Below are 27860 nucleotides of genomic sequence, written 5' to 3'. Positions count from 1 at the left end.
TCAGTAGCCCTCCTTGCGCGGGGAGAGGAGCACGGCCTTGGGTGTGTTCTTGAAAAGAGCTGCCCAGTTCTGTTGCTGCCCCTTCTTCACCCAGTGGCCATAGATTCGGAAAGCATAGGCATCGATGAGCCGACACGGAAACTGGAGTGTGTAGCGGTGGGTCTCGGATGACGATCTCCCAGGTCACCGGCTTCACCCGGCGGTACTGTTAGTAGATCCGCACTGAAGCCAGCACGGTCAGGGCGATCACCTGCAGGGCCAGGCAGAGAAGCTGGGCTGCAGTACCCCCCTGCCAGGCCCTGCCCCTCCAGCACAGGACTCTCTGGGCTCGTTTGCCACGAAGTCTTGGGTGGCTTCTGCAGGGCTCTCCTAGTGTCCCCCAATTCCCACTTGGCCAGCATCTGCAGGGTCGGAGCCAGTGGGCTGACACCTGCCATCCCTGAAGCCATCACAGGGCGGCTGGCAGGAGAGGGGTGGGTATTCTGGAAACCTATGGGGTGTAAGGACCCCTGGGAGAGGAGAGGGCTTAGAGGTTTGCACTTGGGGAGCTGGTGGCAATTGCCAAGGGGCCTGGGTCAGGACGCTTCGTACCTTGAACTTCCCGCGGGGGCTGAAGTGCCGCACTTTGTCCACCACGTACTGCTGGAAGAAGAGCTGTGCCAAGGCCTCCTCCGCTGTGCAGCAGCTCTGGGGTTGCACCTACAGGAATCAGGAGACCTCGGAGGGGAGGAGGGAGGGGACCCGAGAACGTTAAGGCAGGTCCCCTCCAGCATGTCAGGAGAGGTGGGGCCTCCCTGGGCAAGGGAGCCTGGCATCGCGGCCCTAAGCCCAGGAGCCAGTCCGCCTCGTCTCTCACCAGGTCCTTCACGGTGTCCAAGTAATCATCCCACTCGGGAGAGCCAAACTGGTAGTTGCCGCTCATGATCATCCTCAGCACCAGCATCTGCTTCCGGTGCCAGAAAGCTGGGGAGCCAGCCAGCAGCGTGTACATGATGACGCCAGTGCTCCATCTGGACGTGAGAGGGCCAAGGACAACTTACCCCCTGTGCCAGGGGCACCGACCCAGACCTGCCTGCTTCCTCCCTCACACAGCCCAGGCTGGTGATCCTCCCTCCCCCGGCACACTCACATGTCCACCTCCTTCCCGTAGCCCGGATGGTCCTCATTCATGCAGCACTCGATGATCTCAGGGGCCAGGTAACTAGGGGTCCCGTAGACCTCTGCAGGAACAGACATCATCAGGACAGGTCGGCAGGGCGCTCAGAAGAGGGAGTCCAGGCCAGGCACAGTGGCTTATGTCTATAATCCTGGCACTTTGGGAGGCCGAGGCAGGCAGATCACTTGTGGCCAGGAGTTTGAGACCAGCTTGGCCAACATGGCGAAACCCCACATCTACTAAAAATACAAAAGTTAGCTGGGTGTGGTGGCACATGCCTGTAGTCCCAGTTACTCAGGAGGCTGAGGCAGGAGAATCGCTTCAACCCGGGAGGCGGAAGTTGCAGTGAGCCGAGATCGCCCGACGGCACTCCAGCCTGGGTGACAGAGCAAGACTCCATCTCAAAAAACAAAACAAAACAAAGCAAAAGTGGAGAATTACTTTTCAAGTGTACATGAAATACATTTTCAAGTGTAAATTTTTTTTGTTGTTAAAAGTTGAAGAGATCCTTTTTTTTTAATTCTTCAATAGTAAAGCAATTGTATCCTATCTCCGCTCCTTTTATAAATATATATTATATATATATTCATATATGCCTCATATTAATGGCAGCTGTTTTTAATATAGTTGCCTCTGATCTCCTGAGGACACCCAGTGTCAGTGACTGCCCTGAAACAGCATACCAAATGTGTGTTCGTGTTTGCCAGCATTCTTCCGGTGAAAGGGTCCAAAGCTTCTGTTAGATTTTCAGAGTCTATAATTCCTACTGTCCCCTAACACCCCAAAAATCTTTTTTAGGCTCTAGAAAAGAAATAATATAAAAACGATTTTTTAATTGCTAACCTTAAGTAACTGAATATGTGTATTTAAGCAACTTAAGATTATTCAACAATATAACTGTGATTGTAAATACATTAAATTAGAAATCAGAGAGAATTAAATATCTTCCTACTCATACAACGCATCTATAAAACGTTTATTTTACTTTATCCTTGCGAAGGAGCAGGTAATTTTGCCACCTAAATTATTATTTAAATAACTCTAGGGGGAAAATAAGAGACTGCAGAGAAAACATGCAATGATGTTTCAAAATCTTCTTTTAGGCCGAGCATGGTAGCTCACACTTATAACCCCAGCACTTTGGGAGGCCAAGGCAGGCAGATCACAAGGCCAGGAGTTTGAAACCAGCCTGGCCAACATGGTGAAACCCTGTCTCTACTAAAAATACAAAAATTAGCTGGGTGTGGTGGCGCACCCCTATAATCCCAGCTACTTAGTAGGCTGAGGCACTGGAATTGCTTGAACCCAGGAGGCAGAGGTTACAGTGAGCCAAGATCATGCCACTGCACTTCAGCCTGGGTGACAGAGCAGGACCCCATCTCAAAGAAAAAAAAATCTTTTAAATTCGAAATTTAAGTATTAAAATCCCTGTATAGTAAAACTGCTGTGTCTTTGGAAAAACAATCCCCTGCCTTACATGCCTTCAACTGTATCATATCTAAAGGAACAGAAATTAGTGATTTAGCACGTTTAAAGTAAAGCATGCTAAAATTTCAATTAAAGGCAAATGCATAGCTTTCACAATTAAATTAAGGTATGTGCCCTAAATAAAAAATTTAAAGTAAAATTAGCTAAAGCTAATTTATTTCCCAAATTATGTTCATAATCATTACACTAAATCACTATAAAATATGCTATGCAATCATCTTTTAAAAGTCTGTTCAAAGTTCCAAACCTGCCAAATGTGTGTACTTTCTCAAAGAAATTTGCAATATTTAACAGTTAAGATACTGTAAGCTTTTAGCCTTGTAAAAATAATCTGACCAAATACACTCAAATACTGTGAAAAAATGTTCATGCATATTTAAAATGAATTTTTTGAAGTCTCTCACCAACAAAAATGATCTTTCAAATTTTTAATTTTTAAATTAACACCTCACTTCTAGTCATCTTTATTAATTTTAGGAAATCGAAACAAAAAATTGTGCTTACAATGTAGAAAATGTAGGGAGATCACTTTTTGTCTTCACATTTACTGTTTTTTTCCAAGTAAAACCTTTTATTAAATGGCTGGAAAAACCATTTAAGTTATACGAAGTTATATATTTAAGTTATATATTAAGTTATATATTTAAGTTATGTAAAAAGCCTGCCTGCTTATTAATAGGAAACTCTTACCCACACACATATAGTAGTAAAGATTATAAACCTATCAGTGAAATTAAAAACCCAGACAAGGAAATGAAAAAAGCTTAGTGAAACAAGAAGAAGATAATGGTTACAACATAACCTGAATATGAAACTAAATCCCCATAGATTTAGCTCCTTCTAGGGCTGTTTTTGTAAGGTTAAATTTCCTGCAAGCCACACCCCTTCATGTGACCAATAAGAGAATTAGAGCCACCACAGAAGGATGACCTAGTCAAGTTCTACTTTGCTGCATTACACATGACCCACATTTGGAGTATAATAAAAGACAATCATGTTTCATTTAAATTATGTTTGCTGGTCTTTCCTAAAGAACACAGTAAGCAAGTACATTTACATGCTTTTGCTCCAGTGGTTAGTAGGTCACTATGTGCAAAATTTTCCAAAGGAATTTCACTTAAATAATTTCAAATATCAGTAAAAATTTCCAAAAATTTTTAGTTATAATGGTTGTCAACATCTTGTTTTGCCAAGTAAGAGTATTAAAACCAAACATAAACAAAACTCCAACTACTATCATTATAATTTCATGAAAGGACACTTGAATAAAGAGTAAAAGATACAACTCAATAAGTTTAATTTTTTGAAACAACTTGAAATTTTCAGAAAATTGTCTTCATTTCTATTTAGATTGATGAATACTCTTGTCATGTATCAAGAATTCTGAGGATCTGCCTTTGAAAGCTGTATTTTTAGTCATTTACTTATAAAGTTTTCCCAAGATGACTGATGGAGAAGGCTATAGAGAACAGAAAAATAAATTAACATAAGGGAAAGAGAGATTAGGAAGCAAGATATCTATTGTCACAATTGGTACCAATGATAGACATCAGTTCTGAAAAAGAGTCACCAATCAAATGTGACTTTAAGTAAAGGGTACAAGGAAGATCAAGGAAAAAGGAGGCAGACAAAACTTCAAGAAAGAAGTTTAGCAAAAAAAAAAAAAAAAAATGGCTCTCCTCCTATTGGGGATCACTTCCTTTAAGAGGTGAGCAATCCGGATATGACCAGCTCTTCTCTTTCTTTTACAAACCCTTGCTGAATTTTTTTGATATGAGAGGTTACCCTTTCTGTGGCTTTCAATCACTCACTACCCTCCATACAGGGATGCAAGATACATTCTCTAAGCATATAAGAAGTACTTAGATTGCTCCACACTTTCTTTGTCAGAAACAGGTAATTACTGGATAGCTGCTAAGAACAGCATCCACTTCTCCAGATCTAACCTTGAGATAAATTATAGCTGGACAAGTTCAGCTATTCTTCAGATTTAAACCACACAATCTAATTTTTGTTTTAAGTCTCTCTAAAACAGAATTGTTCTAGGACTATTGACATAACAGAAAGGCACATTTTCAGACATCGACACATATATTTTAATCTTTATTTTTATTTCACGTTTCAATAGACTCTACAGTTTGCCCAAAACTACCTCAGAAAATTTAAATATAAGATAAATTGATCTACAGTCATGCATTGCTTAACAATGGGGATACATTCTGAGAAATTAATTTATCATTGCATGAACAACACAGAGTATACTTACACAACCCTGGAGAGTATAACCTACTATACACTTAGGCTCTGTGGTATAGACATTATAATCTTACAGGAACTTGTCATATGTGCAGTCAGTCATTGACTGAAACATCGTTATGTGGCACATGAATGCATTTTACTATTCAATGTCTAACATCTTTAAAAAGTTTAGCTTATCTTCTAAAACCAAAGTGTGATTAGCACTTTGTGAAGCATCTTATTGCCAACAATCAATTTAACTATAAATTTTCAATAGGTTCACCTTTCTTTCCAAAATTCTTGCAACTTTCAACCCCTCCTCACTACCACTGTCAAAGGATACATTCCTATGGAGAGTCGCATGAAAGCAATACAAAAAGAACATTAAAAGAAGCCTAAACTCACACCTGCTTACTTCACTTATTTAAACATTAGTCTTTCTTTTCAGTTGTTCATGGATATGTACTGAGTTATGAGGAAAAGCACCTTGCATCAGCTAAAGCACCATAAGTTGTTAATAATTTTTAAAGAAAAATTTAATAAAAATATTTTTTGAAATTGCTAACATTTTCAAGACAATGTAAAGTACAATCAATAGATAAAACTTCTAAGTGATTTCTTTCAGATTCAGTTTGTGTTCTTCAATGAAGTAGTAACAATCTAATTTATCAAATCATATCAAATATCTATTCCAAGTACAGCCATTCCCCAGTTAGATTGGTATTCTAAAATGTTTATTTTCCTACTTAGTATTAACATAAAATAAAATATTATGTTAGCTCCTGGGGCAATTTGCTTTTCAGCAATGCAAACATTTCTTTTTTTATTTGCATAGGCAAAGTATGGTCATCATTCCTCTCTTTAAGAGACATATTTCCAGTAGAATTCTACTATTTTTGTTTTCACCTGGGATATAGTATAATTCACATATCCACACAGTAGAATTTTGCATATGCAGAAAAAAACTTAATGATATTGTAAAGTTTACTATTTTTCTCTGAATTATCTTACCTGAATCCAACAGCACTACTTTAAATAGCTGTATATTTGAGACATGGGAACAAATAAACAATTCCTTATATCTACAACATCACAACTGTTTAAAAAATGTATTGAATAAGTACATATATTTAATAAAAAATATGTACTGATAGTATTTTCTTCTAACATACAAGATTATCGTAGCTTTGTGTATGTGTTTCTTTTAATAAGTTAAAAAGTTCATTGTTAATGAGTTTAAAGTGAATTAGGATTTTATGAACAATATTCATGAAGATGGATCCTTACATGTTTGTGCCAAAGTTGCTCAATAAATATTTTGCTAAAAAAGATAAAAAGCCTTCCTTTTCTTCATATATTGAGGCTTACCTCAAACAGAAACTTGTATTTTAAATATTTCAGAAGGGACTTTTTCTATTCCATTATAAGGCATGTTAACCACCATGGAAAACAGTATAGCTACTTTGATAACTTGTCTTTCATATTTATATAGTTGATCCTTTAGGATTATCATCTAATGGTAGATAACACCTAGCTACATATGCACAGTATTTAAAATGGTTTTGTAATACAGCTATACACTGCATAATGACATTTCAGTCAACAAGGGACTGCATATATGATGGTGGCCCATAGGAACTGAAAAATTCCTACTGCCCAGTAACATCTTTCTTTCTTTTTTGTCTTTAAGTGATAGAATTATAGGTATTTTTTTGTTCTCTCTATTTTCCTATAATTGCTTTATTTTATTTTATTATTATTATGCTTTAAGTCTTAGGGTACATGTGCACAACATGCAAGTTTATTACATATGTATACATGTGACATGTTGGTGTGCTGCACCCATTAACTCGTCATTTAGCATTAGGCATATCTCCTAATGCTATCCCTCCCCCTTCCCCCACCCCACAACAGTCCCTGGAGTGTGATGTTCCCCTTCCTGTGGCCATGTGTTCTCATTGTTCAATTTCCACCTATGAGTGACAACATGCGGTGTTTGGTTTTTTGTCCTTGAAACAGTTTGCTGAGAATGATGGTTTCCAGTTTCATCCATATCCTTACAAAGGACATGAACTCATCATTTTTCATGGCTGCATAGTATTCCACAGTGTATATGTGCCACATTTTCTTAATCCAGTCTATCATTGTTGGACATTTGGGTTGGTTCCAAGTCTTTGCTATTGTGAATAGTGTTGCAATAAACATATGTGTGCATGTATCTTTATAGCAGCATGATTTATAATCCTTTGGGTATATAACCAGTAATGGGATGGCTAGGTCAAATGGTATTTCCAGTTCTAGATTTCTGAGGAATCGCCACACTGACTTCCACAATGTTTGAACTAGTTTACAGTCCCACCAACAGTGTAAAAATGTTCCCATTTCTCCAATTCCTCTGCAACACATGTTGTTTCCTGACTTTTTAATGATCACCATTCTAATTGGTGTGAGATGGTATCTCATTGTGGTTTTGATTTGCATTTACCTGATGGCCAGTGATGATGAGCATTTTTTCATATGCTTTTTGGCTGCATAAATGTCTTCCTTTGAGAAGTGTCTGTTCATATCCTTTGCCCACTTTTTGATGGGGTTGTTTGTTTTTTCTTGAAAATGTGCTTGAGTTCATTGTAGATTCTGGATATTAGCCCTTTGTCAGATGAGTAGGTTGCAAAAATTTTCTCCCATTTTGTAGGTTGCCTGTTCACTCTGATGGTAGTTTATTTTGCTGTGCAGAAGTTCTTTAGTTTAATTAGACCCCATTTGTCAATTTTGGCTTTTGTTGCCATTGCTTTTGGTGTTTCAGATATAAAGTCCTTACCTATGCCTATGTCCTGAATGGTATTGCCTAAGTTTTCTTCTAGGGTTTTTATGGTTTTAGGTCCAACATGTAAGGCTTTAATTCAACTTGAATTAATTTTTTATAAGGTGTAAGGAAGGGATCCAGTTTCAGCCTTCTGCATATGGCTAGCCAGTTTTCCCAGCATCATTTATTAAATATGGAATCATTTCCCCATTTCTTGTTTTTGTCAGGTTTGTCAAAGATCAGATAGTTGTAGATATGCGGCATTATTTCTGGGGGCTCTGTTCTGTTCCATTGGTCTATATCTCTGTTTTGGTACCAGTACCATGCTGTTTTGGTTACTGTAGCCTTTTAGTGTAATTTGAAGTCAGGTAGCATGATGCCTCCAGCTTTGTTCTTTAGGCTTAGGATTGACTTGGCAATATGGGCACTTTTTTGGTTCCATATGAACTTTAAAGTAGTTTTTTTCCAATTCTGTGAAGAAAGTCGTTGGTAGCTTTATGGGGATGGGATTGAATCTATGAATTACCTGGGGCAGTATGGCCATTTTCATGATATTGATTCTTCCTACCCATGAACATGGAATGTTCTTCCATTTGATTGTATCCTCTTCTATTTCATTGAGCAATGGCCTGTAGTTCTTCTTGAAGAGGTCCTTCACATCCCTTGTAACTTAATTCCTAGGTATTTTATTCTCTTTGAAGCAGTTGTGAATGGAAGTCCACTCATGATTTGGCTTTCTGTTTGTCTGTTAGTGGTGTATAAGAATGCTTGTGATTTTTGCACATTGATTTTGTATCCTGAAACTTTGCTGAAGTTCCTTATCAGCTTAAGGAGATTTTGTTCTGAGATGATGGCATTTTCTAGATACACAATCATGTCATCTGCAAACAGGGAAAATTTGACTTCCTCTTTTCCTAATTGAATACCCTTTATTTTCTTCTTCTGCCTGATTGCCCTGGCCAGAATTTCCATCATGTTGAATAGGAATGGTGAGAGAGGGCATCCCTGTCTTGTGCCAGTTTTCAAAGGGAATGCTTCCAGTTTTTATCCATTCAGTATGATATTGGCTGTGGGTTTTTCATAGATAGCTCTTATTATTTTGAGATACGTGCCATCAATAACTAATTTATTGAGAGTTTTTAGCATGAAGGTTGTTGAATTTTGTCAAAGGCCTTTTCTGCATCTATTGAGATAATCATGTGGTTTTTGTCTTTGGTTCTGTTTATATGCTGGATTACATTTATTGATTTGCATATGTTGAACCAGCCTTGCATCCCAGGGATGAAGCCCACTTGATCATGGTGGATAAGCTTTTCGATGTGCTGCTGGATTTGGTTTGCCAGTATTTTACTGAGGATTTTTGCATAAATGTTCATCAGGGATATTGTTCTGAAATTCTATCTTTTTGTTGTGTCTCTGCTAGGCTTTGGTATCAGGATGATGCTGGCCTCATAAAATGAGTTAGGGAGGATTCCCTCTTTTTCTATTGATTGCAATGGTTTCAGAAGGAATGGTACCAGCTCCTCCTTGTATCTCTGTTAGAATTCGGCTGTGAATCGGACTTTTTTTGGTTGGTAAGCTATTAATTATTGCCTCCATTTCAGAGCCTGTTATTGGTCTATTCAGAGATTCAACTTCTTCCTGGTTTAGTCTTGGAAGGGTGTATGTGTCAACGAATTTATCCATTTCTTCTAGATTTTCTAGTTTATTTGCATAGAGGTGTTTATAGTATTCTCTGATGGTAGTTTGTATTTCTGTGGTATCGGTGGTGATATCCCCTTTATCATTTTTTGTTGCATCTATTTGATTCTTTTCTCTTTTCTTCTTTATTAGTCTTGCTACAGGTCTATCAATTTTGTTGATCTTTTCAAAAAACAGCTCCTGATTCATTGATTTTTGAAGGGTTTTTTGTATCTCTATTTCCTTCAGTTCTGCTCTGATCTTAGTTATTTTTTGTCTTCTGCTAGCTTTTGAATGTGTTTGCTCTTGCTTCTCTAGTTATTTTAATTCTGATGTTAGGAGATCAGTTTTAGATCTTTCCTGCTTTCTCTTGTGGGCATTTAGTGCTATAAATTTCCCTCTACACAGTGCTTTGAATGTGTCCTAGAGATTCTGGTATGTTGTGTCTTTTTTCTCATTGTTTTCAAAGAACACCTTTAGTTCTGCCTTCATGTCATTATGTACCCAGTAGTCACTCAGGAGCAGGTTGTTCAGTTTTCATGTAATTGAGCAGTTTTGAGTGAGTTTCTTAATCCTGAGTTCTAGTTTGATTGCACTGTGGTCTGAGAGACAGTTTGTTATAATTTCTGTTATTTTACATTTGCTGAGGAGTGCTTTACTTCCAACTATGTGGTCAATTTTGGAATAGGTGTGGTGTGGTGCTGAAAAGAATGTATATTCTGTGGATTTGGGGTGGAGAGTTCTGTAGATGTCTATTAGGTCCACTTGGTGCAGAGCTGAGTTCAATTCTTGGATAACCTTGTTAACTTTCTGTCTCGATCTGTCTAATATTGACAGTGGGGTGTTAAAGTGTCCCATTATTATTGAGTGGGAGTCTAAGTCTCTTTGTATGACTCTAAGGACTTGCTTTATGAATCTGGGTGCTCCTGTGTTGGGTGCATATATATTTAGGATAGTTAGCTCTTCTTGTTGAATTGAGCCCTCTACCATTACATAATGGCCTTCTTTGTCTCTTTTGATCTTTGTTGGTTTAAAGTCTGTTTTATCAGAGACTAGGATTGCAACCCCTGCCTTTTTTTGTTTTCCATTTCCTTGGTAGATCTTCCTCCATCCCTTTATTTTGAGCCTACGTGTGTCTCTGCAGATGAGATGGGTTTCCTGAATACAGCACACTGATATGTCTTGAATCTTTATCCAGTTTGCCAGTCTGTGTCTTTTAATTGGAGCATTTAGCCCATTTACATTTAAAGTTAATATTGTTATGTGTGAATTTGATCCCGTCATTATGATGTTAGCTGGTTATTTTCCTCATTAGTTGCTGCAGTTTCTTCCTAGCCTTGATGGCCTTTACAATTTGGCATGTTTTTGCAGTGGCTGGTACAAGTTGTTCCTTTCCATGTTTAATGCTTCCTTCAGAAGCTCTTGTAGGGCAGGCCTGGTGGTGAAAAAATCTCTCAGCATTTGCTTGTCTGTAAAGGATTTTTATTTCTCCTTCACTTATGAAGCTTAGTTTGGCTGGATAGGAAATTCTGGGTTGAAAATTCTTTTCTTCAAGAATGTTGAATATTGGCCCCCACTCTCTTCTGGCTTGTAGAGTTTCTGCCAAGAGATCAGCTATTAGTCTTATGGGCTTCCCTTTGTGGGTAACCCAATCTTTCTCTCTGGCTGCCCTTAACAGTTTTTCCTTCATTTCGACTTTGGTGAATCTGACAATTATGTGTCTTGGAGTTGCTTTTCTCGAGGAGTATCTTTGTGGTGTTCTCTGTATTTCCTGAATTTGAATGTTGGCCTGCCTTGCTAGATTGGGGAAGTTCTCCTGGATAATATCCTGCAGAGTCTTTTCCAAATTAGTTCCATTCTCCCCGTCACTTTCACATACACCAATTAGACGTAGATTTGGTCTTTTCACATAGTCCTATATTTCTTGGAGGATTTGTTCATTTCTTTTTATTCTTTTTTCTCTAAACTTCTCTTCTCGCTTCATTTCATTCATTTGATCTTCCATCACTGATACCCTTTCTTCCAGTTGATCGCATCAGCTACTGAAGCTTGTGCATTTGTCACATAGTTCTTGTGCCATGGTTTTCAGCTCCATCAGGTACTTTAAGGACTTCTCTGCACTGGTTATTCTAGTTAGCCATTCGTCTAATTTTTTTTCAAGGTTTTTAACTTCTTTGCCACTGGTTCAAACTTCCTCCTTTAGCTCATAATAGTTTGATCTTCTGAAAACTTCTTCTCTCAACTCGTCAAAGTCATTCTACATCCAGCTTTGTTCCTTTGCTAGTGAGGAGCTGTGTTCCTTTGGAGGAGGAGAGGCACTCTGATTTTTAGAGTTTCCGGTTTTTCTGCTCTGTTTTTTCCCCATCTTTGTGGTTTTATCTACCTTTGTTCTTTGATGATGGTGACGTACAGATGGGTTTTTGGTCTGGGTGTCCTTTCTGTTTGTTACTTTTCCTTCTAACAGTCAGGACCCTCAGCTGCAGGTCTGTTGGAGTTTGCTGAAGGTCTGCTCCAGACCCTGTTTGCCTGGGTATCAGCAGCAATGGCTGCAGAACCGCAGATATTGGTGAACTGCAAATGCTGCTGCCTGATCATTCCTCTGGAAGTTTTGTCTCAGAGGAGCACCCGGCAGTGTGAGGTGTCAGTCCACCCCTACTGGGGGCTGCCTCCCAGTTAGGCTAATCGGGGGTAAGGGATCCACTTGAGGAGGTTGTCTGCCCCTTCTCAGATCTCCAGCTGCATGCTGGGAGAACCATTACTCTCTTCAAAGCTGTCAGACAGGGACATTTAAGTCTGCAGAGGTTACTGCTGCCTTTTGTTTGTCTGTGCCCTGCCCCAAGAGGTGGAGCCTACAGAGGCAGGCAGACCTCCTTGAGCTGTGGTGGGCTCCACCCAGTTCTAGCTTCCTGGCTGCTTTGTTTACCTACTCAAGCCTTGGCAATGGTGGGCACCCATCCCCCAGCCTGGATGCCACCTGGCAGTTTGATCTTAGACTGTTGTGCTAGCAATGAGTGAGGCTCGGTGGGCATAGGACCCTCTGAGCCAGGTGTGGGATATAATCTCCTGGTGTGCCATTTGTTAAGCCCATTGGAAAAGGGCAGTATTAGGGTGGGAGTGACCCAACTTTCCAGGTGCTGTCTGTCACTCCTTTCTTTGACTAGGAAAGGGAAATCCCTGACCCCTTGTGTTTCCTGGGTGAGGCAATGCCTCATCCTGCTTCGGCTCATGTATGATGTGCTGCACCCACTGTCCTGCACCCACTGTCTGGCACTCCCAAGTGAGATGAACCCAGTACCTCAGTTGGAAATGGAGAAATCACCCATATTCTGTGTCACTCATGCTGGGAGCTGTAGACTGGAGCTGTTCCTATTTGGCTCTCTTGTCCTGCTGCCCAGTAGCATCTTGATGATCTTGGCCCTCAGTAGACCAAGGCTGATGTGTAAGTTTATGTCATCATTTTTAACAAAAAACAGTTTTAAGTGAAAAAAGAGCTTTTAAAATAGAAAAAAAGCTTACAGAATAAAGATTATAAAGATAATATTTTTGTACATCTGTTCAATATATTTGTGTTTTAAGCTAAGTGTTACTACAAAAGAATTAAAAGGATTTTTTAAATTTATTATAAAAGTTATAGCAAAATAAGATTAAAGACAAATTTAAAAATGAATTTAGTATAGCCTAAGTGTACACGGTTCATAAAGTCCACAGTAGCATACAGTAATGTCCTAGGCCTTCACATTCACTCACCACTCACTCACTGACTCATACAGAGTCACTTCCAGTCTTGCAAGCTCCATTCATACCAAGTGTCATATACAGATATATCATTTTTAATCTTTTATGCTGTATTTTTAAATTTTATTATTATACTTTCGGTTTTAGGGCACATGTGCACAATGTGCAGGTTTGTTACATATGTATCCATGTGCCATGTTGGTTTACTGCACTCATTAATTGTCATTTAGCATTAGGTATATCTCTTAATATATGCCCCCTCCATGCCCCCTCCCTCCACCCCACAACAGTCCCTGGAGTGTGACATTCCCCTTCCTGTGTCCATGAGTTCTCATTGTTCAATTCCCACCTATGAGTCAGAATATGCGGTGTTTGGTTTTTTGTCCTTGTGAGAGTTTACTAAGAATGATGGTTTCCAGTTTCATCCATGTCCCTACAAAGGACATGAACTCATTTTTTTATGGCTGCATAGTATTCCATGGTGTATATGTGCCACATTTCTTAATCCAGTCTATTGTTGTTGGACATTTGGCTTGGTTCCAAGTCTTTGCTATTGTGAATAGTGCCGCAATAAGCATACATGTTCATGTGTCTTTATAGCAGCAGGATTTATAGTCCTTTGGGTATATACACAGTAATGGGATGGCTGGGTCAAATGGTACTTCTAGTTCTAGATCCCTGAGGAATCGCCACACTGACTTCCACAATGGTTGAACTAGTTTACAGTCCCACCAACAGTGTAAAAGTGTTCCTATTTCTCCATATCCTCTCCAACACTGTTGTTTCCTGACTTTTTAATGATGGCCATTCTAACTGGTGGGAGATGGTATCTCATTGTGGTTTTGATTTGCATTTCTCTGATGGCCAGTGATGATGAGCATTTTTTCATGTGTTTTTTGGCTGCATAAATGTCTTCTTTTGAGAAGTGTCTGTTCATGTCCTTCACCCACTTTTTGATGGGGTTGTTTGTTTTTTTCTTGTAAATTTGTTTCAGTTCATTGTAGATTCTGGATATTAGCCCTTTGTCAGATGAGTAGGTTGCGAAAATTTTCTCCCATTTTGAAGGTTGCTTGTTGACTCTGATGGTAGTTTCTTTTGCTGTGCAGAAGCTCTTTAGTTTAATTAGATCCCATTTGTCAATTTTGGCTTTTGTTGCCATTGCTTTTGGTGTTTTTGACATGAAGTCCTTGCCCATGCCTATGTCCTGAATGGTATTGCCTAGGTTTTCTTCTAGGGTTTTTATGGTTTTAGGTCTAACATGTAAGTCTTTAATCCATCTTGAATTAATTTTTGTATAAGGTGTAAGGAAGGGATCCAGTTTCAGCTTTCTACATATGGCTAGCCAGTTTTCCCAGCACCATTTATTAAATAGTGACTCCTTTCCCCATTGCTTGTTTTTGTCAGGTTTGTCAAAGGTCAGATAGTTGTAGATATGTGGCACTATTTCTGAGGGCTCTGTTCTGTTCCATTGATCTATGTCTCTGTTGTGGTACCAGTACCGTGCTGTTTGGTTACTGTAGCCTTGTAGTATAGTTTGAAGTCAGGTAGCGTTATGCCTCCAGCTTTGTTCTTTTGGCTTAGGATTGTCTTGGCGATGTGGGCTCTTTTTTGGTTCCATATGAACTTTAAAGTAGTTTTTTCCAATTCTGTGAAGAAAGTCATTGGTAGCTTGATGGGGATGGCATTGAATCTATAAATTACCTTGGGCAGTATGGCCATTTTCACAATATTGATTCTTCCAACCCATGAGCATGGAATGTTCTTCCATTTGTTTGTATCCTCTTTTATTTCATTGAGCAGTGGTTTGTAGTTCTCCTTGAAGAGATCCTTCACATTACTATATTTTTACTGCACTTTTTCTATGTTTAGATACACTAATACTTAATATCGTGTTACTACTGTCTATAACATTCAGTACAGTAACATGCTGTATAGGTTTATAGACTACAAGCAATAGCTAGACCACATAACCTAGGTGTGTAGAAGGCTCTACCATTTAGGTTTGTGTAGGTACACTCTATGATGTTTGCAGAATGATGAAATAGCCCACTGACACATTTCTCAGGATGCATCCCCATTGTTAAGTGACATATGATGTAATTATGATCTTCAATGATGAAAAATTTTTTAAAAGTAGGGCACAGACATGGTTACCAGCTTCCTCACACATCTCTTTTTTTGACCCCAATGTAAAAACACCACAGCTTGAGATATAAGCTCCATAAGGCAAAGCTACACACTTTGTAGGCACTTACACCACTCTAACAACCAAAAGAAACTGAAACTCCAGCTAATTTACTCCCTGGTATAGGAATAGAGAAGGTAACCAAGAATAAATTCATCTAAATATTCCTTTTGTTAAGGCCTGTCCTTTGTTTCCACATAATCTGTAAGTGAAAACTCTATCAAAATGGATCATTAAAAATGGCTTCTACTCTTAACAAAACATAACAATATAAACTTATGCTGTTTTGCATAGAGAACTTTATCCAAATTTTCTATTGAGTAGCCAGGAGAAATTTAATGACAATGAAACAATATGATTATTGACTACAGAAAGAATAGCTTTTCTGGAGAAAATATATATACTTAGTGAGCTGCCCTTTATTCTTGTTATCAATTATAAATCACAGCTGCCAGTTTTCTGCTTCTGTAGTTCTCATAGTGGACATTATTTGTAACATCTTTCAAGTCCTGCATGTGTGTTCTGTCATAAATAAACAGTAAGAGTTTGCTTCTATTAATAGCTAGGGGGAAAAAAGCTACAAAAGCTTTAATATAAATTCAAAATATTACCAAAATAAAAATTTCAGATTTAAAATGAACAAAACACTTTTGTTAAGGAAGGTGGCATTCATCTGTTTTCATTTACACTCAAAGTAGACCAATAAATAGAAAGCTAATTTAGATTCCATAGAGATTTTAAGACCCATAAATCTCCCAAAGCAGTTACTGAAGGATGACCTTTCTGTGAAAGAGTATTCATCTTTATATTATCTATTTAAATACTAGACAAGAAAGTGTAGATCAGCTACTACTAAAGCTCATAAAATCTAAAAGAAACTGCCTCTTAGCAATATTACTAAGGTAATATATGAGTTTTTATGAATACATAATAATACATTTCAGATCACATATCAAGTTGTTTTCAAACTAGGGAATTTTAGAATAAATTTCTGTTTCTTCAAACTGTCTAGGTGAATGTGGTATTTTGGTTAAACACATTTTTGCTTACAGCATTTCTGTCATACATAAAATCAATACGTATGAGATAAATCTACAATACATACGGGATGATGTCATCATTATTTAATAATTCAAGACACTGAAGATACCCTTAGCTGCTCTATGGATATCCTTTACCAATGTAGTGTTCTTGGATATACATGGTGTGGCAATACTCTGTATTGTCAATCCTCCCTCTTCTCATCATCTATTCTATCTCAAACTTCGTATATCTACCATCATTCATCTTCACCACTTTACTAAAACTCCGTTCTGGGAGACAAACATAAAGGTGTATTGTTGGTTGGGTGCGGTGGGTCCCTTCTGTAATCCCAACACTTTGGGAAGCTGAAGCAGGTGGATTGCCTGAGCTCAGGAGTTCGAGACCAGCCTGACCAACATGGTGGAACCCCACTTCTACTAAAAATACAAAAATCAGCTGGGTGTGGTGGCGAGCACCTTTAATCCCAGCTACTTGGGAGGCTGAGGCAGGAGAATCACTTGAACCCAGGAGGTGGAGGTTGCAGTGAACCAAGTGAACCAAGTGAACCAAGATTTCTACATTTTCCCTCCCAGTAGTCTAAATTCGTAGTCCTAATAATAGCTTTGATGAATCAACATAAATTTGATCACACAGGATGGGCATGGTGGCTCACACCTGTAATCCCAGCACTTTGGGAGTCTGAGGCAGGCAGATCACAATGTCAGGGGATCGAGACCATCTTGGCTAATACAGTGAAACCCAGTCTCTACTAAAAATGCAAAAACTTAGCCAGGCGTGGTGGCAGGCACCCGTAGTCCCAGCTACTCAGGAGACAGTGGCAGGAGAATGGCGTGAACCCGGGAGGCAGAGCTTGCAGTGAGCTGAGATAGTGCCACTGCACTCCAGCCTGGGCAACAGAGCGAGACTCCACCTAAACAAAAAAAAAACAAAACAAAAAAGAAAAATTTGATCACGCAATCCAGTTTATGACAGAAAATAGTTTTTGTGTTTCACTTAAACCAGGAGAAATATTATAGAGGGAGACTTGAGTGCAAAAAAAAGCAAGAGGTTTGAAGGAAAGATAAAGGCTATTCTATCTGTTGAATAAAATGTCTAGGAGGCCATTGATTTGGACTGGGCTCCTCCACTAAGTCTAACAGACCAAGCTAACATGCAGTTGAAATACAGTAGCTGAGCGTTAATTGCTGGAGGCTTTGTAACCAATTAATCAATTAAGCTGTAACCAATGAGGTTGCCTCCACTGTACTTCTGTTTCCCATAAATGCTGTTAGGCCGTGTTATTGGTTGGCATTCTCTGAACCTGCTCTGCTTTGCAGGGTTGCCTGATTCTTCAACCGTTTTTGTTTTGTTTTGCTATGTTTCATTTTGTTGTTCTTTGCTCAAATAAGCCCAGTTAAAATTTAAACGTGTCTAAGGATATTTCCATGAAACATGAGAAAAGGACACAGAAAAGATGATTGGTCTGGTTTGTGTTAATTAAGTGCTTGTTGCAAATAATTCGCCACTTTTTAAAAGAAACCAAGTGGTCACACAAAGTGAGAGGCCGCTGTAAATGTTTGAATAAAGGAGTTTAGTTAATCTGCATCTCTCCTACCCCACAAATTTGGACAACTTTGAGTCACAAAAAATCACCAGTTGTTCTGTGGACTAAATCACACGAGCTCTAGAACACAAGCTCCAACCAAAGTAAGTGGGAATCGCCTTTTCCATGCAAAAAGCGCCACACAAAGCCATTCCATGCCACCAGCTTTATGGAGCATCACAGTTACATTTTCCACAAAAAACACCCCCTCCACTTTCCCAGAAAGACCGTGCACCCCTAATGTCTGGTGATTCAGCCAAGGCATGTTATAGGAGCATGTTCCTGAAATCTACAGCATAAATGAATTGTATTAAAGCCTTCTACCCTCTCTAGTAGGACGTTAGTTGCTGCTTACAGGTCTTTTTGGAGTGAATGCTGTTGTCATTCCCCTGAGACTCAAGCCTGTCAAATATACCAGACTCTGGCCCTCTCTCTTCTGTTCCTATCATCTCCCATTGTCATTTCCTTCTTCTTCCCTGCAGATTCGATCTCTGGATCTTCTCCACTCCAAATGCTGTCATTATCATCAATGACCTATGCAGGATTTTTGCGCTCTATTTTGAATATGTATTTGTGTGTGTATATATATTTAAAATTGCTTATATATCTATATATAAAATGGCTTATATACACTTATTATTATAGATTATAATAATGTATGTATATAATAATATAAACAATATATTATATGTTTTATATACATATTTATGTAATTGTGGGAGTGGCATCCCTTTACCTTTACCACATTCTGTCAGTTAGAAGTAAGTCACAAGTCCCATTCACACTCAAGGGGAGAGTATTACACAAATACTTGAACACTAGGAGATAGAAATTATTGGAGCTCAACCTAGGGGCTCTTTGTCAAAGTAAGCTTGTGCAAAGTTAATTGCGTTTTCCAGGCTTTTAAATATACTCCTACTGTAATCTGAATGTTTGTGACTGCCCCCATCACCGAAAATTCATATGTTGAAACCTAATCACCAATGTCATTAGGTTAGGATTTAGGGCCTTTGGAAGGTGATTAGGTGATAAAGGTGGAGCTTTCATAAATGGGATTAGTGCTTTCATAAAATAAGCCTGAGAGAGGCCTTTTTCTGTAAATGGCCAAGTAGTAAATATTTCAGGATTTGCAAGTCAAATGGCCAAATCAAGGATATTATGTAGGTACTTATATAACAAGGGAGAAAAAAAGTCCACTCATATTTATTGATGAAATTCAAAATACAATACTAATTGAGTATAATTATTGATAATGAGAAGTATTAAATCATCATTTTAATACCAATAATTATTATTACAGACAGGGGCTCAAACTTAGTGTTTCCTATCATCAAAGTCATTTGCTAATGTTCATCTGTTAATGACCTGTAATGCAATTTTATTTATTTCATCTTTGAAAATATCTTTCCAGAAAGATAGGAGATGCCAAATGGCTAATATTAATCTGTGAGTATATGATTTGGGGCATATTCATTCATGGAAGACATTCATGGATTCCAGTAGGTTCATCTCTTTATGTTTGCTTTTAGCATGTCATTACACTTTAAAGTGAGGCTTAGTTTGAAGCTTCTCAATTGTATAGTTAAGTAGATTTTGAAATATGAAAATTGCTTTTGCCCTTGCATTAAGTTTTTAACACACTGCTGGTACTGTAGTTCAAGTTCAGAAAATATATCTGCTGAAAATTTCTGTGGGATTGGAGAATTGCTTCTTTTAACTTTTGATAGCACAGGCAGTGTACAGGGCAGCTTAATATTACTACGATTCCAGCAGTGTTAGCTGTCATCAAAATGACTTTACTACAGTACAAGTTTTATATATAAACATTGTTTTGCCTTGTAATTTTGGGCTGAATTTGTTAAAAAGCATTATCCCATCTGAAACAAAAGCTAACTTCCAAAGCCATTCAGTGTTTGATCATAGTAATTGAGGGCAGTTCTTCCCCTTCAAAACAAATTTCCATCTCTGCCCAGAGTTAAAAAAAAACACACACACAATTTGTCAGTGTTACGTCATTAAACTGCTGTGTGATCCCTCTTGTCAGGACCTTCAGCTTCTAATTTCTGTCAAAAATTTATAAAAGTGATGATGGTTGGTCCACCAGAGCAAATTAAGTCCACTGTTGATGTTACTGTCCAATAACACCTGGTACCATCAAATATTTTCCACGAATTATCTGTTGATGAACAATATAATAAATAACAATAAGCTTACATTCATCACAAGTTTCTAAACTTGTTCAGCTAAGCCCTCTTTCTTTCCTTCTCATAATTTCACCATCACTGGTTGTAACATATCTTAGCAGATTTAGCTTCAGGTTGTAATGAATTATTGTTTTTTCAACTTCTTAGAAAATACTCTACTTCTAGGCCGGGCACGGTGGCTCATGTGTATAATCCCAGTACTTTGGGAGGCCGAAGCGGGCAGATCACCTGAGGTCAGGAGTTCGAGACCAGCCTGGCCAACATAGTAAAACCCCCATCTCTACTAAAACACAAAAATTAGCTGGATGTGGTGGTGCATGGCTGTAATCCCAGCTACCCGGGAGGCTGAGGCAGGAGAATTGCTTGAACCTGGGAGGCGGAAGTTGCAGTAAGCCGGGATTGTGCCACTGTACTCCAGCCTGGGCAAGACTCCATCTCAAAAAAAACAAAACAAAACAAAAAAAAGACCGGTGACAGAGACTCGAATCTTCATTCCTTATATTAATAGTTTGAATGCTTATCAACTGAGCTGCATGAATCAATCTAACCGGGGCACACATATATATTCCACTAACTCATTTGGTAGGTGCTGTCCTAATCTGTGAATCTCCTTTGAATTCTCCTCTTGGCAGAGAAAGTTCCATTTTAAAGGGACAAGATAACCGTTGAAGCTCCAAAATGCTCTGTTTTCCTCCCTCCTGTCTTCCTTGTCTTCCATCTCTTTATGAGTCTAGATCAAGAGCTGTAATGTTCCCTAGAAAAAGTCACTGAAGGTATTAGCTCCTTCTTCACTCATTTTCATTCCTTTTCAAACTTATGTAAATCATAGGAACTGCTTGAGCTCATTTCCAGGGGTTGACTTTTAAAGTGGAAAAACTTGTGGCACTTTCCTCTGTCTCAGATTCATAATCTAAACATTAAGTCAAATGCCTTAGAAAGCCTAAAATGAGCATGAAATAAAAATATTTACTCATAGTCCCTTCTCCTTTGATCTTGCTTGAATTTTTCCCTTGACTTGAGTTCCCATGAGGCAACGAGGCTCCAAGCCAAATACAGTGAGTTTATGAAGAGCAAGAGAAAAAGACTGGCAAATCAGTGCTTCCATCAAAGCCGTTATTCACTGTCTGAATGGCTGTGAGTGGAATCAAAGGCCAAATAAAAATCCAAGAAATGAAAGACTTTTTTTTTCTTTAATTAAAAGGAAAATCTAAATTCTACCACAAATACCGAAGTATGCTCTGATAGAAGTAAATCAAGGACAGTTTTCATGGGCTCTGTGGCTTAGTTGGTTAACGTGCCTGTCTAGTAAACAGGATGATCCTGGCTTCAAATCCCAGCATGGGCCTTGACTGGCAACGTGGGCAGGCCTTCCTGCCCACTCTCTTAAAACTTGAGATTTTCTGCCTTTCCTTTCTACCATTGGGGATCCTCTGCCCCTGATTTTGGATGTAATAGGTGGCATCCGAAGGCTTTGGAAACAAACTGGAAATGTACATCCTCCCAACATAGGACTACATAAAAATAGCAAAGAGCTGGACGATAATTATAGTATCCTGCCCCCTTTTTTTTTTTTTTTGCTTAAGAAAAGATAAGCCATATCTTCCATTGGGATTTTCTGTGCAAGGTCGTTTCAAGTATTCCAATTTTATATAAAGAGTTAAGAACAATGAATTGAAGTTTAGAGAGGGAATGTATACTGTGGGCATGGATTTTAATACAATACTGGCCATTGCTCTTGTTATTATAATTCAACGATAGGTATGTGAAGAGTTAGAATGTCTTCAATTCTCCAAATTTGTTAAATGTCAATTATGAATTATCTGTAATTATGAATGCCGATTATAGATACTACAATTATATGTACTATGAATGTCTATTTAATATCGATGAAAGCCAGCTATATAATTTACAGGTCCAGTGTAAAATGAAAATACAGGGCCCCTTATTCAAAAAGCAGGGGCAAGTGCCATCAAAGGTGCTAAAATAGAAAGCTTTTCCCTTTCAGTCACTCTTTGTTCAGCCTGTCATGGTATTTTTCATTTTCTGTCTAATGTCACTCTAATTAAGAAAAAATAAAATAAAATTGTGAGTATCAAAATGAATTTTGCAGTTCATCTTTATTTCACACATCAAAATTCATGAGGCATTGCGATTGCTTTAATATATATGGAGAAGCAAAGGAAGTCAGACATGAAATTCCTCTGCTCATGTGCCATGCTCTTTTGCTTCCCCGAATATCAATTACTAAACATAAATTAAGAGATGCAGTTCGTATGAAATATTAAGACTGCAAAGGTAGATCGCTGGTAGATTCTCCTCTGAAAAGGAAAAGTTGCCAAAACCCAGAATTGAACCAGTGTCCTTTAGATGTTCAATCTAATGCCCTCCTAACCGAGCTATCTCAGCTTACTGCAGACTAGAAACTTTACTCAATTTCTCTTTCAATACTTCGATTGTTTCCAACTTTTTAGCTTTCAGGTTTCTTAAGTGCTTTTATTATACAATGTATTTACCCACTAAGAAAGGCTTAGAACTTATTGACTCCTATGTGTGATGGCTGAATAGAATTCCTTGGCAGTGTGGGATGGATACGTGGAGGAGGGAGACAGAAGATAAGTGACAGGAATTAAGAAAAAAAAAAAAAACTTCCTGCCCTTCCACATCCTGTTGGTTGAGCGAGACACGACAAAGAAAATTTTAAAAATAATAATAAAAATAAAAAATAAATGTGGTGGCGTTCTTTGTTTTTCTCTTCTTTTTGTCTTTGATAATCTTTTCATCTTTGATAAATCTTTAAGATGTGGAGAATTGGAACCTAAGGTTAATTTCCGTTAATATGTGGTCAGGTTTCTGTCTCCTAGTGATGATTTCGAGTGATCTATTAATCCTTTGTTTTATCCTCTTCCATCTAGTCTTTGCCATAGTCTTTTGCCCTGGGTGGTGCAGAAGTTTATGGCGTACAAATGGAGTAGCACTAAAGGGAGTCCTTTGGATCATGTATACAATTAAAGTGTGTGACAAAAGACGGGGTGGTTGTTGGTGAGTAGCTAAAGAGCAGCAACGTTTTCAGGAAATGAAACCAAGACAGCATACATTTTAAGTATGCATTCAACCACTGAGCAACACTCTCGTGATAGCCAAGCTCTCTTGGAGATACATCTTGATATATTTCCAAAGGCATAAAATGCAATAATTTGAACCTCATCAAAAATTTAAAAATACTTGTTCATCTTTCAGGCATATAGCTCAGTGGTAGAGCACATGCTTTGCGTGCATGGGGTCCAGAGTTCAATGCCCAGCACTTCCACGGTTTTGTTTATTCGATTTCCCCAAGTACTTTTATACCACACATACCTTCAGTAACGCAATGCGGAATCCTCTTCCTATTTTATGCATTCAGTTCCTTTTTTTTTTTTTTTTTTTGAACTACTCACACGGAAATTAAGCATGATTTCTGTGATAGCAGAAAGAAGAAACAAAAGAAAAAAATGCTTATTCAACATCATGAATGCAATAACACTAACCAGCTTTTCACCTATTCTTTCTCTCTACAATGTTACTTAGGAGAACGAAGAGAAACAAACAAGAAGAAAAACAAAAAGAAACTTGTGGACTTTTTTTTTTGCCATAATAGCTAATCCTAAAGACACTAGCAGTGGGGAAAATTAGGATGGTTTTCCAGCCATCCCAGGAAAACCACTTTGGATAACAAATCGAATGCCTTGGACACAGACTATTTATAAACCTTTATCACATACCTGTAATAGAACACATAAATTCGAATAAGGACTCTTGCATCTTGTGAAGGAGCTTGAAAAAAGAAAAAAATTAAAGGAAGTCCCACGACCAACGTGCTTTAATTTTGAAGACAAAATAATGTTCATTACCTGTGATGGAGAACATTTGTCTTTCGGATAAATTCAAGTGATGGAGAGAATTTTTTCCTCTCTTCCTTCTTCCTTCTATTCAGTTTTCTAATCCAGAACTTCTACATCCACTAATAGGTGTCCCAGGTTCCTAGAACTCTGCCTGTCTATGATATGCACCCTCTTTTTTTTTTTCAGACTCTTTATGGAAGTGATGAAAGCATCCCAGGGACAGAACAGCTATGAACTATGCTCTTCCCCTGCTGGCCAATCTAATTCTATTAGCTCTGTGCTATCCAGGACTTCCTCGCATTTTTTCATTTATTGATGGCACTGTGAACATTGATGGCGCTCTGAAAGCTGGAGGGCTCTCCAGCTTTATTCTTTGGAACATCTATATGCACTGCAAGCTTTCCTGTTGTGATAGCTTTGCTCAGTCACCCATCCTGGCTTCGCTGTTCTGCGTTTGCTGTTGCCCCGTTTATTCTTCTAGTCTGGGAAAACGTCAATTGATTAAAGTTAATAAAATTTTGAAGCTTTTTAAAAAAAAATCCTTTGTGAACATAGTCCTTAAGAGAGGATTAGAGATGAAGGTGTGGAACCAAAATTGAGGACAATCTCAGAGCTCGTGATGCATTAACGAGGATCGAGAGACAGCTGGAAAATGGATGTTGCTACAGTGTCTGACAAATACAGTGTGAATTCAACTTGCCGAAGGCTGCCTCTGGACTGAGGGGCACTTTATCTGAGTCAGTATCGCGGGAGAAAGCAGAAGTGTGGCAAACATAGCTCAATTGGAAGAACTCTGGACTAAAGATCTAGACTAAAATCAGGGATCCTTCTCCATGACTGAACAGTCCTCAATGTTGGAAGTTTCTGCTTTTTGCTGGTGGAGGAAAGTAGCTTTCATGCAGTTTGCTTATGAATGGAGCTTGGAGCAGGCTAACAGGAATGGGAAAGTCTGAGGATAAGAAACTGTGTCATTTGGACTGTAATCTTAGTGTCTTAGTATACTGTTATAAGTATATTAGGATACTGTTAGCTGCCAAACAGTATCCAATTCAGTGATTTCATGAAAGTAGAGGAATGTAATCCAGTGATCTTTATCCAACCAACAGAAAATGAAACAAACAAACTGAAAACAAAGTGATATTTTATATATAAGCCAACAGGACCCGATTGCGGGCGGGGTGGGTAGCTTAGTGGTAGAGCGTGTGTTTCTCATGTATGAGACCCCGGGTTCGGCCCCCAGCTCTTCCAGCCATTCATTTTCTTCATTCTCCTTTCTCATTCTTTGCATGTGTTTGTCACGTTTCCCCTGCTCCTATAAAAAGAGGAGAGTGTCAAATGTGTTGCTTTTAATACTATACTATTTATTCGGGCAGTCATCTGTGGCTTTTTATAAAACTTAGCGTGAGAAGAATATATTGCTAACGTGACTGAAACAAGCAGACATTGAAACGGGGGCACAGATTACTCCACAAGGAGTTCTTCTTTATATTTTTTCCAGACACAAATATCTCTTAAATTATGTTGATTAATGTTAAAACTTTCCAGGCTTACATCAAAGCTGTGTGTGGGTCGTGGTATTATCATTTCTAACTGTATGTAGACATCGACTTGTAGCCCAGTGTAAATAAAATCAGAAATAGATACATTTTCCACTAGGATCTCCTTGGCAGGGAGCACGAACCCTCCAGTCACATTACAGACCCATGCACTTTGAGTTCCATTTGGAGGTATCACTAAAGAGCAAGACTGAAAAAGAATGGAAATAAGAAAAAATAGGCAGCTCAGAGAAATTTTTCCTTGCATCTATGTTTTATGAGCATTAGGTCATCTAAGGCTGAGGAGCAGAAAATCTTGCCACTGGTTGCCTTATGCTTGTCTCCTCAGGGCTCCTCCAATAGCCGCCTCTGCCTCTGAGAATTGAATTGTGAGCAACAGAGGGGCTGGGCATCAGGTTCCAAGTTTTTCTGGGTGAGTTAGTAGGTAAAGGTTGTCTAAATGTAAGGTGGCATTCAGCGCTTTGCCTCGTGAATGCTTAAAACATTCTGACTGAAGACAGCCAGCTCTCCTTCGCTGGAATAGCTTACAGCCTACAGCAAGCAATCTACCAATAGGTTTTAAAAGTTAGGTCTTGGCTGGGCACGGTGGCTCACGCCTGCAATCCCAACATTTGGGAGGCCTTGGCGGGTGGATCACCTCAGGTCAGGAGTTCGAGACCAGCCTAGCCAAAATGGTGTAAACCTCTTCTCTACTAAAAATTTAAAAATTAGCCAGGCATGGTGGCCAGAGCCTGTAATCCCAGCTATTCGGGAGGCTAGGTGGAAGAATCGCTTGAACCCGGCAGGTGGAGGTTGCGGTGAACTGAGATCACACCCCTCCAGCCTGGGCGACAAAGAGAAACTCCATCTCAAAAAACAAAACAAACAAAAAAACTTAGGTCTTGGGTTTTGGCAGCAGTTATTTTTATTGCACGTTAAATCGACTTTCACAGAAAATGTACACAAAATATGTAATAGAAGACACAGATAACTCCCCACTGTTCCCCAACCAAAAACATCTAGCTGAAGTAAAAATCTCAGAACATTGCTAAACAGCGTATTTAAATTCTTTGCCTTCTACATTTCCTAGATGAACTTCGGGGTTTTTTGTTCTTGAATCTTTAAATGAATTAATAATACTTCACACCTCACTGTACCAAAGGTCCCAAAGGCAGGTGTGGCAAAAGGTGTGTGGATGAGGAATGGGACTAGATAAAGTTGCTTGAATTTCTAGAAAGAACACTTGTTAAAGCGTCAGTAAAAATCATGGTATATCATTGTTCTGCACTTTCTTTTCCGTACAAATCGTGTGTTGGTGAATGTATCAAAATCAATACCAGTTTTCTTTGTCAAAGCCTTTGCATGCTACCTTTTGTATTAGAAAATGATATTTTAAATGTGAAGTTGAAATTCCAAATATAGCATGAAATTTCCTTCGTTTGAAAACACGAAGAGCATGCTCCTCCTACTTCCTTAACGAGCAGGAGAGGGAGCAGGGATGAATCACAAGTTCAGTTTTCTCTGAGACTCAAACCCAGGACAGAGGTTTTAACCAGCTAAGTCACAGAGTCCCCTGGCAGGGCTATCCCCATCAGGTATGTTATGTCATGCTGCTGTCTGAATTATTTCGGGACAAAGACAAAATGATAGACCTTCTTTCTCTTTGACCCTCATTTCCTTGACTCCTGATTGGCCCAGAGTCGCCAAATCAGTGAAAAACAGCTTGGACCACCTTCCATTTTGCCAAGCATGGATTCTCAGGGCATCTTTTACTTCTTGTGTTTATAACCCCACAGTATTTGGTGTGGAGCCCTCAACACATCTCTCAGGCAGCTATCAAAACCATGAAGACAAAACGTCCCCATGAAGCAGTAGAACTCTGGCCATTGTAATCCATGAGGAAATCCATATTTTGGACACCCCTTTCCAAGAAAAGGGAATAGCTAAGCCCTATGACCTCAAAGCTTCACCCACAAAGAAACCTGGCCAACGTTAACTCACTTGGCTTCAGGTTGGAGCTCCAGTGTGTTTCTCTTTCTCCAGGTAGTCTCCACCCTATCACAGATTTCCTACACCATTGCACCAGGGCCCCTGAATTTTCACTGCTTCTGGCTGTCCACACAATTAGAAATGCTAGGAGGAGAGTACAAAAGAGCAGAACTCAGAAAGTTGTCTGGGGAAATCTAGATCCAGGTGGAAGAAGAAAACAAGTCCCAAATGAAAACCTATGTGTGCGTTTCCACGCTACCCACCGAGAGTCCGTACGGCTTTGTTCTGGATTCCCGTTGTAACTTGAAGGGAAACTTTCACAATGTCTGGAGCCCTTGATGTC

The 27860-nt window shown here is 38.9% G+C and overlaps 1 pseudogene; it reads right to left on the bottom strand.

Moving 5' to 3' along the window:
- LOC100603646 lies at positions 1 to 27860 on the bottom strand (annotated as a pseudogene).

This window comes from Nomascus leucogenys, unplaced genomic scaffold (assembly GCF_006542625.1).
Source record: "Nomascus leucogenys isolate Asia unplaced genomic scaffold, Asia_NLE_v1 001025F_58941_qpd_obj, whole genome shotgun sequence".
Classification (NCBI taxonomy): domain Eukaryota; kingdom Metazoa; phylum Chordata; class Mammalia; order Primates; family Hylobatidae; genus Nomascus; species Nomascus leucogenys.
The sequence above is the reverse complement of the archived record's forward strand: the minus strand, read 5'-3'. Positions and strand labels throughout refer to the sequence as shown.